At 45.8% G+C, this 13,284-nt stretch overlaps 1 long non-coding RNA gene across 1 annotated transcript; it reads right to left on the reverse strand.

The window, feature by feature from the left end:
- Window positions 1-1,732: 1,732 nt before the first annotated feature.
- On the reverse strand, window positions 1,733-10,381 carry LOC133339304 (uncharacterized). Its single transcript, XR_009754703.1, has 3 exons — window positions 10,340-10,381; window positions 4,859-5,049; window positions 1,733-1,888 (listed from the first exon to the last, which is right to left on the reverse strand). It is a non-coding gene; the product is annotated as an uncharacterized LOC133339304 (long non-coding RNA).
- Between the last annotated feature and the right edge of the window lie 2,903 nt (window positions 10,382-13,284).

Below are 13,284 nucleotides of genomic sequence, written 5' to 3' on the forward strand. Positions count from 1 at the left end.
CTGCGGAGATGAGGCCTATATGTGCAGCACTCTCAGAGGGAAGCCAAGTAGTAGTACATTCTCTATTTATTGCAGAGGTTCAAGGTTCAAATCCGACTGGCATATTATCATCTCCCCCGACTTACAAACTCATATCCACGTGGCACACAGGGGCAGATGCCCATAATGGGCACCCATCGAGTGTCTAAGATGAGATATGATACAAAACACTTGAGTCACTCCTGGTTAGAGATCACCCCAACCCACAGGTTCACAAATACTGGCCACGCTTACACTGCAGTTTGAACCTAGAAATTGAGTGTTCAACTTCACATTATATTCATTAGAAAGGCCTGTGACAAAGGTGCATCCATTGGAGCTTAATTGTCTGAAGCTTGCACATCTACCTGGTCTCCATTTGACTTTGTATTGTCTAAGAAGTCCACCCACACCTCCACATCCACAAACTCATGGGAGTTGCCTCGCTCTGCCTCACAGTCAGAATTTAGTTCCTGTTTCACACTGCCTCCATCTATGTGAAGGTCCGATTTTGGAGTTGAATAATCTTCAAATTTAACCTTCACTTCTACGCTCTTCACTGTTACTTCTTCACATTTCACTTTCGCCTCTTCATATTTCACCTTGATACCTTTCAAAGTGTCCAGGCTGGGTTGTCTTCTGGTTCTTGTTTCATGCACAATGGGGTCATTGCAGCACTTTGACTTTCACAAGCTGATTTCAGATTACACTTCTTGTGGATTTTCTGATGCTTGTGTGTTCTCTGGGGTTTTTAAGATTTGATGACTGGCAAACGCTTTCCCACAAACACTGCACTTGAAGAGTTTCTCTTCTGTGTGTGTTCTCTGGTGCTGTTTAAGAGTAATGAATCTAAAAATGTCTTCCCACACACACTGCCCTTGAAGGTTTATCTCCTGTGGTGTTCTCTGGTGTCGTCGAAGATTAGATGAATCTTGAAAACGCCTTCTACACACACTGCACTTGAAGGGTTTATCTCCGTGTGGTAGTCTCTGGTGGGTCTGAAGAGTTGATGACTGTGCAAACGCCTTCCCACACAGAGTGCACTTAAAAGGTTTCTCTCCTGTGTGTGTTTTCTGGTGGGTCTTAAGATTTGATGACATTGCAAACACCTTCCCACACAAAGTGCACTTAAAAGGTTTCTCTCCTGTGTGTGTTCTCTGGTGTTGTTTAAGAGTAGATGAATAAAAAAATGCCTTCCCACACACTGCCGTGAAGGGGTTATCTCCTGTGTGTGTTCTCTGGTGGGTCTGAAGATATGACGACCTTGAAAATGCCTTCTCACACACAGTGCACTTGAAAGGTTTCTTTCCTGTGTGTGATCTCTGGTGTTGTTTAAGAGTAGATGAATAAAAAAATGTTCCTTTTCCCACCAACACTGCACTTGAAGGGCTTATCTCCTGTGTTGTTCTCTGTGGGTCTTAAGATTTGATGACTGTGCAACGCCTTCTCACACACAGTGCACTTAAAAGGTTTCTCTCCTGGTGTGTTCTCTGGTGGATCTTAAGATTTGATGACAATGCAAACGCCTTCCCACACAGAGTGCACTTAAAAGCTATTTCTCTCTTGTGTGTGTTCTCTGGTGTGATTTAAGAATGGATGACCGTGCAAACACCTTTTTACACACACTGCACTTAAAAGGTTTCTCTCCTGTGTGTGTTCTCTGGTGGGTCTGAAGAGTGATGACTGTGCAAACGCCTTCCCACACACAGTGCACTTGAAGGGTTTCTCTCCTGTGTGTGTTCTCTGGTGCTGTGTCAAGTTTCCAGTACGATCCATGCTGTTTGCATTCTGGTCGCATTGTTTCCTTCTTGTAACGAGCTGCGCTGAGTGCCTTTGCTCCATCAGACCAACTCTGCAGAGCGAGCATCAGCTGCAGACAGAAAAACATATCCACACCATCTCCGTGAGTATTGAGGCACAGAGGAATGCATATATACAGTCACACATGACTTACAATCTATACATATTCATATTTTCATGAAATAGTGTGAAGAGATTCCCCTAATTCATCACACGGGCTGCTAAGGCACACAATGAGAGGGCAAATGGTCATAAATATGACTCGCCACCCAAGTGTCTTCAAAATGAATATTTACCAAAACTCCAAGCACACCATTTTGGTTGTCTAGCTATGCAGGAATATTTATTTAAGAAAAATAGCTAACATAGCAAAGGCTGTTGATATTATTTGTATTATGCAGAAATGTATAAATTAATGTTCATTTGCAACTGTAAAGGTCTGAAGCCAGGCTCAGATGAGCTTGAATGCGAGGATGAACAGATCTAACTTAAGCTGCATATGTGCATTGTTAGTTTCCATTCTTATAAAATCTTGTTCTGTTACCTGTTGAATTCCATGACGAAATGGGGGCCTTGCATATGTTCTACAAAAGATCACCTCCCTGGGAAAATCTTGACTTAAAACTTTTGTGATAGCGGGAATTCATATTCTTTGGCTATTTCGGTAAAGTCACGTAGATATAAAATAATAATACAAATAAAGTGAATAGAAGAAAAAAAACGACTAATGTAGACTGTAGCCTGGTTCTTAACCTCGGTGAGCATACTGGCAGTCTATAATGTAGAAAATGTAGCCTGGTTCTTAACCTCAGTGAGTGTATTGGCAGTCTATAATGTAGACTATTGCCTGTTTTATTGACAAGACCTTTGCAATGGACTAGACCTTGGCGATGGACACTCACAGCTTTGTATGTAAAAAAGTCCAGGCAGCTTCCACATAGTGTTACAGAGCCTAATGAAAAAATGCTGCTAGACTAATTTGAAGTGACACTTTGGATGCCAAATAAGGTCATGAACACATTAACCAGGTATAGGAGCTCCTCCACCACGTGTAGAACGACCTGATTATTCATGGAGAGCTGAGCAGGTGCAGTGTTGTATGACATTAAATTCCCAGGGAGGTATTCTTTGGGTCTTTCGGTAAAGTCACGTCACTTACCGAGAGACCCAAAGAATATGAATTCCTGCAGTTACGAAAGCTTTAAGTCAAGATTTTCCCAGGGAGGTGATCTTTTTGTAGAACATATGCAGGGCCCCATTTCGTCATGGAATTCTCCAGGTATAGAACACGATTCTCCAACTCAATATCATTGAGTAGCCATGACCAGATCATCAACATGCCGTAACATGGTTGACCAGCAGGGGACGATCCCTTGACTATAACCAGGCATCGATTAGCGTATCATTGTTACTGTATGAAATGCAATTTTGTATAGGGCCATGTGAGCTTCTCAAAATACATAATTATACTTAAGCATTACCTAAATAATGGGTTAGGTAAACGGCAACTAAATAAACAATCACAATTGAATAAGTACTGTACTGTATTCCCAAATAAGGAATCATGTGTGCATTACCCACAATACTTGTGGTCAGAAAGGCAAACAAAAACACTCTGCTAGAAAATGCCTGGTCTGCTGCTGAGGCAGACCGTTGTAAAAGGTTTGAATGGGTGTAGCCCAAGGATCATAAGGATAGTGGCCGGGGCTAGTGATGTTAATGTAATAAATTAGCATGTTATATGTGAAATCGAAGAGTAGTGCAATCCAAAGCGGCCTCCCTACAAGACAGAGAAGGAGCGAGGCTCTACCTGGGTAACAACAACTACCACCACGACAACAATAACCACGATTGGAACTTCTCACTTCAGATCTCAGTGAGCGGACACTAAATAAATCACGCTAGCTAACACAGAGCGTACGCCTGGGATACACTGCCGAGATCATCGATGACCTCGCCGCCGAGAAGAAAGTTCAGCAGTATCTGACAAGCACAACCTGGTGGCAGCCAGATGCGAACTGCCCATATCCCCCATGTAACACCCTTGCCGAGCACGCGCACCGTGTGTGAGAGATTTGCTCGCGAGCGTGCGCAATTCTGACGGCTGGAACAGGAGCACACCATTGCAAGTCTTCTTCCAGAGGAGAAGCTCGCGAGAACGGTGAGGGGGGGGGGACGAGGGAGCCTCCAGGACCCCGTGAGACAATCCCAGGATGGGTGGCAGGGATACAGACCGGCATAGGAGATCACAGGCCATGTAACCCAAGTACGTGAGGAGGAGGTAACCCAAGTATGTGGGGAGTGACCCAAGTACACCTGAATGTTACCAAGCTGCAGTCTACAGCGGAGATAGTCCAGTCCGAGGTGGGAGGGCTACGCTCCATGGTCGGGGGGCTAACCAGGCGAGTATCTCAATAAGAGGCAGAACTCGAACAAATGCGCACTGGGAGGGTAAGGGGGAGTGGGCAAGGGGCCTCTTATGGAGCCACCGCCCTTCCCCGTACGTGCTATATGCGACCAATGGGGGCATCTCGTGAGAGACAGTCCCAAGATCGCCCGCGCGAGAGAAGCACCAGGGTTAAACACCAAGGCCTCCCTAAAGAGGGGACCACAGAGGGGTGCAATCCACGTGGTCCCAACACAAATAAACTGTCATGATAATGGTAACGAATGACCCCCACGCAGATATTGACAACAACACCCCAGAATGCGGCGACTGCGGGTGACTGGCTGCGGGAGCTGGTGGCAGGAATAATGGGGGCCACGTGGCTCGTGGAAGGGCAGGTGAACAGGCGGCAAACCCGGATTCTGCTGGACGCGTGGGGCGGTAATGTCACTCATGAGTGCAACACATTGCAGCGTGGTCGGGGTTGAAGTGGGCCGCCGACAGGCCCCGGATCGTGCGCTGCACACTGCAAGTGGAAGTGGGATGGGACTGCTGGGGAGGGTCACCCTTAAGGGTCGCCTCGGACACCAGGTGAGTAACCAGGAGTTATACGTGTCGAGCGTGTTATGTCACGAGTGTATTGCTGGTACCGACCGCCTGGAAAAGTTGGGGCTCAACGTGCAGCCCCGCCGGCGATGCGCCACCGTGGAGGGCAGCGGGGAGCGGATTCCTTTCTTGGGACAAGAGCCGGGTTGCCCTCGCTTCGAGCCCGTGGCCGCTATCCTGGCGTCAGCCGTCACCGTCGGCATTGGTGTTCCACTGGGTTTTCCGTTTTTCTCCCAAACCTAAACTCAAAATATAGTTGGTGGTGGTCAAACAGTCCAATGCAGGACCCTCCTGAAACATAATCTTTAACTGCTAAGTAAGAAATTAAATTGGAAAACCCTCAAACACAGTACACTATTTTTATTTTACCAGGTGAGGCCATCTGAGCTGCATAGCTCTTTTCAGAATCGACCTGGACACAAATGATAGCTCAACTTAGTGGGTTAAAATATGGAAATGTATTGCAGCAAAATTCTCAAAATGAATGTTTCTAAAATGTGGAGAAAAATCAATGCCACAACAGGGAGAGAGAAAAATAAAACATGTAAACTGCAATTATAAATGCGTCAGGGTTGGAATCGAACCCACGACATTCTGAATACCATGTGAGGTAGTTGACATCTTGCCACCCTAGTACAATATATCACACACAAACACATTACAGAGAATTCTAGATTTGAAGCTTTCGTGACTGCAAGGATTCATATTCTTAGGTTTTTTCGGTAAGTCAGTAGGTAAAACATCAAAAATTAATGAAAATAAACAAAAAATCACGACGTTTCGGAGGGCAACACAAGCTCCGTCATCAGGTGGGACGTCACAGCCGAATTAGCTGCATCAAGTGAGGCAATGATTCAAGATGTAATCCCTTATAAGCAAGTTGAAGGGGGTGGGGGAGAGAGGGGGGGAGCTCATCAGAATGTGGTAGCCAATGAATGGAAACGTATCGAGAGGGAGGGGGGCGGGGCTCAAAGACAGCACGGAGTGCTCAACACATTGGGCAGAGAGGGGGAGGGGAGGCCTGATACACATGATAGACAAAAGAACGAAAATGCCCATGTTTATACCAATGCTGGCTGAACAATGAAGAGAGTACTGTTAAAAAATAACTGGGAATGTTAACACTCGGTAAAGTAAAGTAAAATAGTGCCTGTCAGATAAGATGGTCCAAAAAGGTGTAATTAAGTCTTTTTTGCGTGGTTGATAACATCTTTCCAATGATTACTAAGTTTGTACCCATCATCACGGTTGAAATTATGTCTGTTTGTATATTTGTATGGCTTTGTGTACAAACCTTTGATGGTAGCCGGGTTTGCAGAGAACCTTGGTCTCGGAAAAGACAATTTCATGAGAGCCCACCGAGTTGTAGCAATGATCGGCAACGGCAGAAGAATCAGTTCTGCCGTGTTTCAGATCTGACTTGTGCTTGCGGACACGATCAGAAACATGACGTTTCGTTTCTCCAATGTAGCAATCACCACAAATGCAACTCAATTTGTAGACTCCAGAATACTGTAAGTCAGGAACAACATCCTTCACAGATGGAATCAGATCACGGATTTTATGCACTGTACTGAATCGGACTTGGATCTTATGTTTGTTTAGAATTTTGGAGATCTTTTTGGTCACGCCTGCTATGTATGGTAACGTGATGGTTTTGGTCGGAGTTTCATGTGGCTGTTTCTGTGTGGTGGGAGAGACAGCTTGGCGGATAGTACGGTCAGAGTATCCGTTCATCCTGAGGGCCCGATGTACATGTCTTAATTCACCGGTCAGGTGGTGTTTGTCAGAAATGCCATGGGCTCTGTGGTATAGCGTTTTGATGAGAGAATTCTTTTGAGATGGGTGGTGGTGGGAATCCGGTTTCAAGTAGGAATCTGTGTGGGTGGCTTTCCTGTAGACAGAATGTCCCAAGGATCCGTCAGGCCTCCTCTCAAACAGAATATCCAAGAATGGTAGTTTACCGTCTTTCTCCACTTCCATGGTGAATCTGATGGATGGGTGTCTAGAATTGATGTGGTCCAAGAAGTGGTTCAATGCTGGGAGGCCATGTGGCCAGATGACAAAAGTGTAATCCACATACCTCTTCCACAGGGAAGGACGCAGGGTGGATGTCTGGATGGCGTCTGATTCAAACTTTTCCATGAACATGTTGGCTATAACTGGTGACAAAGGGGAGCCCATAGGGGTACCCTCATTCTGTTTGTAGAAGGTGCCATTCCAGGTAAAATAGGTGTTGGTGAGGCAATGTCTAACCAGCGCAGGTGCATCAGAATTCAATCCATGTTGGACCAAGTCCTCAATTATTGTTAGGGTGTCCGGTACTGGGACTTTGGTAAACAAAGATACTACATCAAAGCTGACGAGGATGTCATCAGGTGATAGTACCATGTCCTTAACCATAGAGACTAATTGGGTTGAGTTGAGTACTGCCGAAGAGGTCTTGCCTGTGAAGGGGAGCAGAGTATCTGATAGAAAACGGGCTAGTTTGTACGTAGGAGAGTTATCGTCGACACAATGGGTCGTAGCGGGGTGCCTTCCTTATGGATTTTGGGAAGACCATAGAGTCTGGGAGGTCTTGCCGCCATGGTTTTAGAGAGGGACGTTTGCTTGGTTCGATTAGGGAAGTCGAACTCGTGATGATACTGTTGGTTTTCGTCGTTAGGCTTTTAGTGGGATCGTTTTTAATTTTGGAGTAACTCCCATCATTAAGAAGGTCCAGGATTTTGTTGTTGTATGAATCTTTATCCATGATGACCGTGGCATTGCCCTTGTCTGCCGAGAGGATGACTATATCATCTCTCTTTTTTAGGTCCGCGAGTTCAGAGCGTTCATTTTTGCTGATGTTACTAGTGGGTTTCTTAGCATTCTTAAGAATAGTAGCTATTTCAGCTCTTGCTACATCCACATGGATGTGTCCTATGCCTCTGAGGGCTACATCAATCTGAGAAATCATATCCTCTACTGGTATATATTTAGGGGTGACGGCGAAATTTAGTCCTTTGGCCAATACCGTTTTTAGAGTGTCAGAAATTGGGATGTTACTCTGATTAATCACGGTCTTGTTAACATCCAGCTTTGCGATGTGTGGCTCTAATTTCTTCTTAGATAGGTTGAATTTAGAAATCAGCTAACCTGATTTGGGAGTTACTCCAAAATAAAAAACGATCCCACTAAAAGCCTAACGACAAAAACCAACAGTATCATCACGAGTTCGACTTCCCTAATCGAACCAAGCAAACGTCCCTCTCTAAAACCATCGGCGGCAAAACCTCCCAGACTCTATGGTCTTCCCAAAATCCATAAGGAAGGCACCCCGCTACGACCCATTGTGTCGACGATAAACTCTCCTACGTACAAACTAGCCCGTTTTCTATCAGATACTCTGCTCCCCTTCACAGGCAAGACCTCTTCGGCAGTACTCAACTCAACCCAATTAGTCTCTATGGTTAAGGACATGGTACTATCTCCTGATGACATCCTCGTCAGCTTTGATGTAGTATCTTTGTTTACCAAAGTCCCAGTACCGGACACCCTAACAATAATTGAGGACTTGGTCCAACATGGATTGAATTCTGATGCACCTGCGCTGGTTAGACATTGCCTCACCAACACCTATTTTACCTGGAATGGCACCTTCTACAAACAGAATGAGGGTACCCCTATGGGCTCCCCTTTGTCACCAGTTATAGCCAACATGTTCATGGAAAAGTTTGAATCAGACGCCATCCAGACATCCACCCTGCGTCCTTCCATGTGGAAGAGGTATGTGGATGACACTTTTGTCATCTGGCCACATGGCCTCCCAGCATTGAACCACTTCTTGGACCACATCAATTCTAGACACCCATCCATCAGATTCACCATGGAAGTGGAGAAAGACGGTAAACTACCATTCTTGGATATTCTGTTTGAGAGGAGGCCTGACGGATCCTTGGGACATTCTGTCTACAGGAAAGCCACCCACACAGATTCCTACTTGAAACCGGATTCCCATCACCACCCATCTCAAAAGAATTCTCTCATCAAAACGCTATACCACAGAGCCCATGGCATTTCTGACAAACACCACCTGACCGGTGAATTAAGACATGTACATCGGGCCCTCAGGATGAACGGATACTCTGACCGTACTATCCGCCAAGCTGTCTCTCCCACCACACAGAAACAGCCACATGAAACTCCGACCAAAACCATCACGTTACCATACATAGCAGGCGTGACCAAAAAGATCTCCAAAATTCTAAACAAACATAAGATCCAAGTCCGATTCAGTACAGTGCATAAAATCCGTGATCTGATTCCATCTGTGAAGGATGTCGTTCCTGACTTACAGTATTCTGGAGTCTACAAATTGAGTTGCATTTGTGGTGATTGCTACATTGGAGAAACGAAACGTCATGTTTCTGATCGTGTCCGCAAGCACAAGTCAGATCTGAAACACGGCAGAACTGATTCTTCTGCCGTTGCCGATCATTGCTACAACTCGGTGGGCTCTCATGAAATTGTCTTTTCCGAGACCAAGGTTCTCTGCAAACCTCCCGGCTACCATCAAAGGTTTGTACACGAAGCCATACAAATATACAAACAGACAATTTCAACCGTGATGATGGGTACAAACTTAGTAATCATTGGAAAGATGTTATCAACCACGCAAAAAAGACTTAATTACACCTTTTTGGACCATCTTATCTGACAGGCACTATTTTACTTTACTTTACCGAGTGTTAACATTCCCAGTTATTTTTTAACAGTACTCTCTTCATTGTTCAGCCAGCATTGGTATAAACATGGGCATTTTCGTTCTTTTGTCTATCATGTGTAACAGGCCTCCCCTCCCCCTCTCTGCCCAATGTGTTGAGCACTCCGTGCTGTCTTTGAGCCCCGCCCCCCTCCCTCCCGATACGTTTCCATTCATTGGCTACCACATTCTGATGAGCTCCCCCCCTCTTCAACTTGCTTATAAGGGATTACATCTTGAATCATTGCCTCACTTGATGTAGCTAATTCGGCTGTGACGGTCCCACCTGATGACGGAGACTTGTGTTGCCTCCGAAACGTCGTGATTTTTGTTTTATTTTCATTAATTTTGATGTTTTACCTACGTGACTTTACCGAAAAAACCTAAGAATATAAATTACAGTGAAACCTTGGATAAGCCACTTTTTGTGAGCTGGTCGCTTCTGAAAACAAGTGCGGTATCAGCTGAAGTGGGCTTGACCTGGTAGGATAAAAAAATAAACTGTAGAAATAATTAAAAGAAACAAAGTTTCAAAGTAGTGAGCCAGATGAAGACAAATTAAACTTAAGCAGAGAATTAAAGCAAATGCAATCAGGCGAGGGCAGGAGGCAAGGCCCCGCATGGCTAGGCCCCGCGTTGTAATGTTCCAACCTGGACATGGATTCCATACTCGCTGCTACTCAATTGATATCCCTACGAGAGACGGAGCGAGGCTCTACCTGGGTAAACAACAACACCACAACAACAACAACCACAAAAACACAACCACCACGATGTGAACTTCTCACCTCGGATCTCAGTGAGCGCGCGCGCGGTGCAGCAGCTTCCGGATATATCGTGACGTCACGCGGCAGCAGGAGTGACATGACGTCACTAGCGGGGTTCATCACACAATCCCTCCCCAACAAGCAGCGGTGTAATTGAAATTATGTTAATGAGCCGGGCCCACGTGGGGTGATTGGGCTTGGCTACTGAACCCGTCGCAATGAAATAGCGACGGTTTTATGAATAAATTATGTTAATGAACCGCCAGTCAAAATCGCGGTGGAGGGGGTGGGATTGAATATCTTGGTGACATGACGTCACTAGCGGGGAACAGCTTTCCCTGGCGTCTCACGCCGACGAGTTAATGAGTGGTGACGTCACTGTTGTGTGTACACTGTGTGTACACTGTGTGTGTGTACACTGTGTGTACAAACTGTGTGTGTGTGTACACTGTGTGTGTACTCTGTGCGTGTACACTGTGTGTACACTGTGTGTGTACACTGTGTGTGTGTACACACTGTGTGTACAAACTGTGTGTGTGTACACTGTGTGGTACACACTGTGTGTACAAACTGTGTGTGTGTACACTGTGTGTGTACAAACTGTGTGTGTGTACACTGTGTGTACAAACTGTGTGTGTACACTGTGTGTACAAACTGTGTGTGTGTACAGTGTGTGTACTCTGTGCGTGTACACTGTGTGTGTGTACCCTGTGCGTGTACACTGTGTGTGTGTACACTGTGTGTGTGTACACACTGTGTGTACAAACTGTGTGTGTGTACACTGTGTGTGTGTCAAACTGTGTGTGTACACTGTGTGTGTACACTGTGTACAAACTGTGTGTGTGTACACTGTGTGTACAAACTGTGTGTGTGTACATGTGTGTACTCTGTGCGTGTACACTGTGTGTGTGTACCCTGTGCGTGTACACTGTGTGTGTGTACCCTGTGCGTGTACACTGTGTGTGTACACTGTGTGTGTGTACACTGTGTGTGTGTACACTGTGTGTACAAACTGTGTGTGTGTACCCTGTGCGTGTACACTCTGTGTGTGTACACTGTGTGTACAAACTGTGTGTGTGTACACTGTGTGTGTGTACAGTGTGTACAAACTGTGTGTACCCTGTGCATGTACACTGTGTGTGTGTACACTGTGTGTGTGTACCCTGTGCGTGTACACTGTGCGTGTACATTGTGTGTGTACAAACTGTGTGTGTACACTGTGTGTGTGTGTGTACACTGTGTGTTGGCACAGTCGGGGGTACAGATGGTGCATCGGCCAGTCAACTGAGTCAGTCGACCCATGGCACCTGGGGGTCTACCCCGTGCACATAGCCTGGCACAAGCGCCATGGTGACGTGACCGCCACTTAGTGGCGAATGGCGGTTGTTGTTCTTGTTACTGTGTGTCCGGCAAAACAAGAGATGGCACCTCAGCCAGCCATCTCATTGAGTAGCCATTACCAGATCATCAGCAGATGCAACAGGGCTGACCAGCAGGGAAACAGGTCTCTGCGGGTGGGCTGGTAGGAACGAACAAATGAATGGCTTTAATAAAATGAAATGGCGGGGGTACGATACGAAGGGAGAGTTTGAGGCCTAGTTCTAGGTTTTAGGCCTAGCTGTAGGCTTTAGGCCGCTGTGAGTTAATTTTTAATTTAAATGTTTTAATTTAAAACTATCTCAGGGAATTATAAGGGAATGTTACACTTGTTTAGCCAGGAAAGCCTCACTGAGTCTAAAGGTTTTTGTAGGGTCCTGCCAAGTGTTTGCAGTAGGGGGCGATGTTGCTACACGTAATCGGACATCGGACGATATAATCTATTGTAGGCTGGTTCACTTCGTTCCTACCAGTATAATCCCTTAACGATAACCAGTCATCGATAAGCGTATTATTTTTAACTGCGACGAATCCAATTTATTTATACGGCCATTGTGAGCTTCTCAAACTACATAATTATTGAAGATGCTATGTGATGTGTAATAAACCCCATTGAGACGACATCGTGAATTGAGAATTCTTTATTCAGTTTCGTTCACAGCTTCCACCACATTCGTTCCTCCAGTTCCCTTGCTCCTTCACGCTGTTGGCTGACAGCGTGAGATTTCCGCGGCCCGCCACATGGCAGGCTCCGGACCACGGCACCAGCCACGTGGCTTTGTCGCCCCTTTTAATCCCTGGCCCACGTGATGCCCCGCAGCCAATCAGCCACACCCCTGGAACTTTCTAGAAGCTAATGTACGGCTCCAGGGCCACGCCCCTAACTCGACTCCCCATTGGTTGCGGGCTGAAGCCAGCAGAGCCAATCATCATCATCCAGGTGTAACCTCACATTACAAATGAAATGCATTGGGGCAGAGTGAATTTCTGTCACAAGCCGAGTTGAACAGGAAATGGTTCCAACTCCTGGTCACGCACCTTTACATAGGCCTGCCCAAAATCATAAAAATCCTCAACGAATGTGAGCAGAGGCAGAGACATCGAAATCAAGGAACCCAAAGCACCAAGCCTATTTAGGGTACCATAGGCCTGCTGTACTCGATCGACAGAAAATACAGCCGCCCCTTGAATATCGTAGGTTACGTTCTTGGAAAATGCCGCGCGACAGCTAAAAACGCGATATTCAATACTTAAGCCTTACCCAAGTAATGGCGTTAGGTAAACGTCAACTAAAATTTACATCACAATTGAAATACGTACTGTATTCCAAATCAACTAAAATTTAACAATTGAAATAAACATTGGGAAACCGTGTCTCATGCTTTTGGTTACAGGTCTACCCAACACTTATGGTCACACATGCTGTCTGCTTCTACTCGACCTTGTCCGAAAAGTCCTCCCAAAACTCCACATCCACAAATGGATGTGATTTGTCTCGGGCTCCATTAGTGACCTGGAAGTCAAACCCTAGAGCCTTCACAGGTCACCTTCACGAATGGTGACGTTTCCCAGCTGCCATCTTTATTGGG

Source organism: Lethenteron reissneri, unplaced genomic scaffold (genome assembly GCF_015708825.2).
Source record: "Lethenteron reissneri isolate LAM-NWPU_2019-01 unplaced genomic scaffold, ASM1570882v1 scaffold_1767, whole genome shotgun sequence".
NCBI lineage: Eukaryota > Metazoa > Chordata > Hyperoartia > Petromyzontiformes > Petromyzontidae > Lethenteron > Lethenteron reissneri.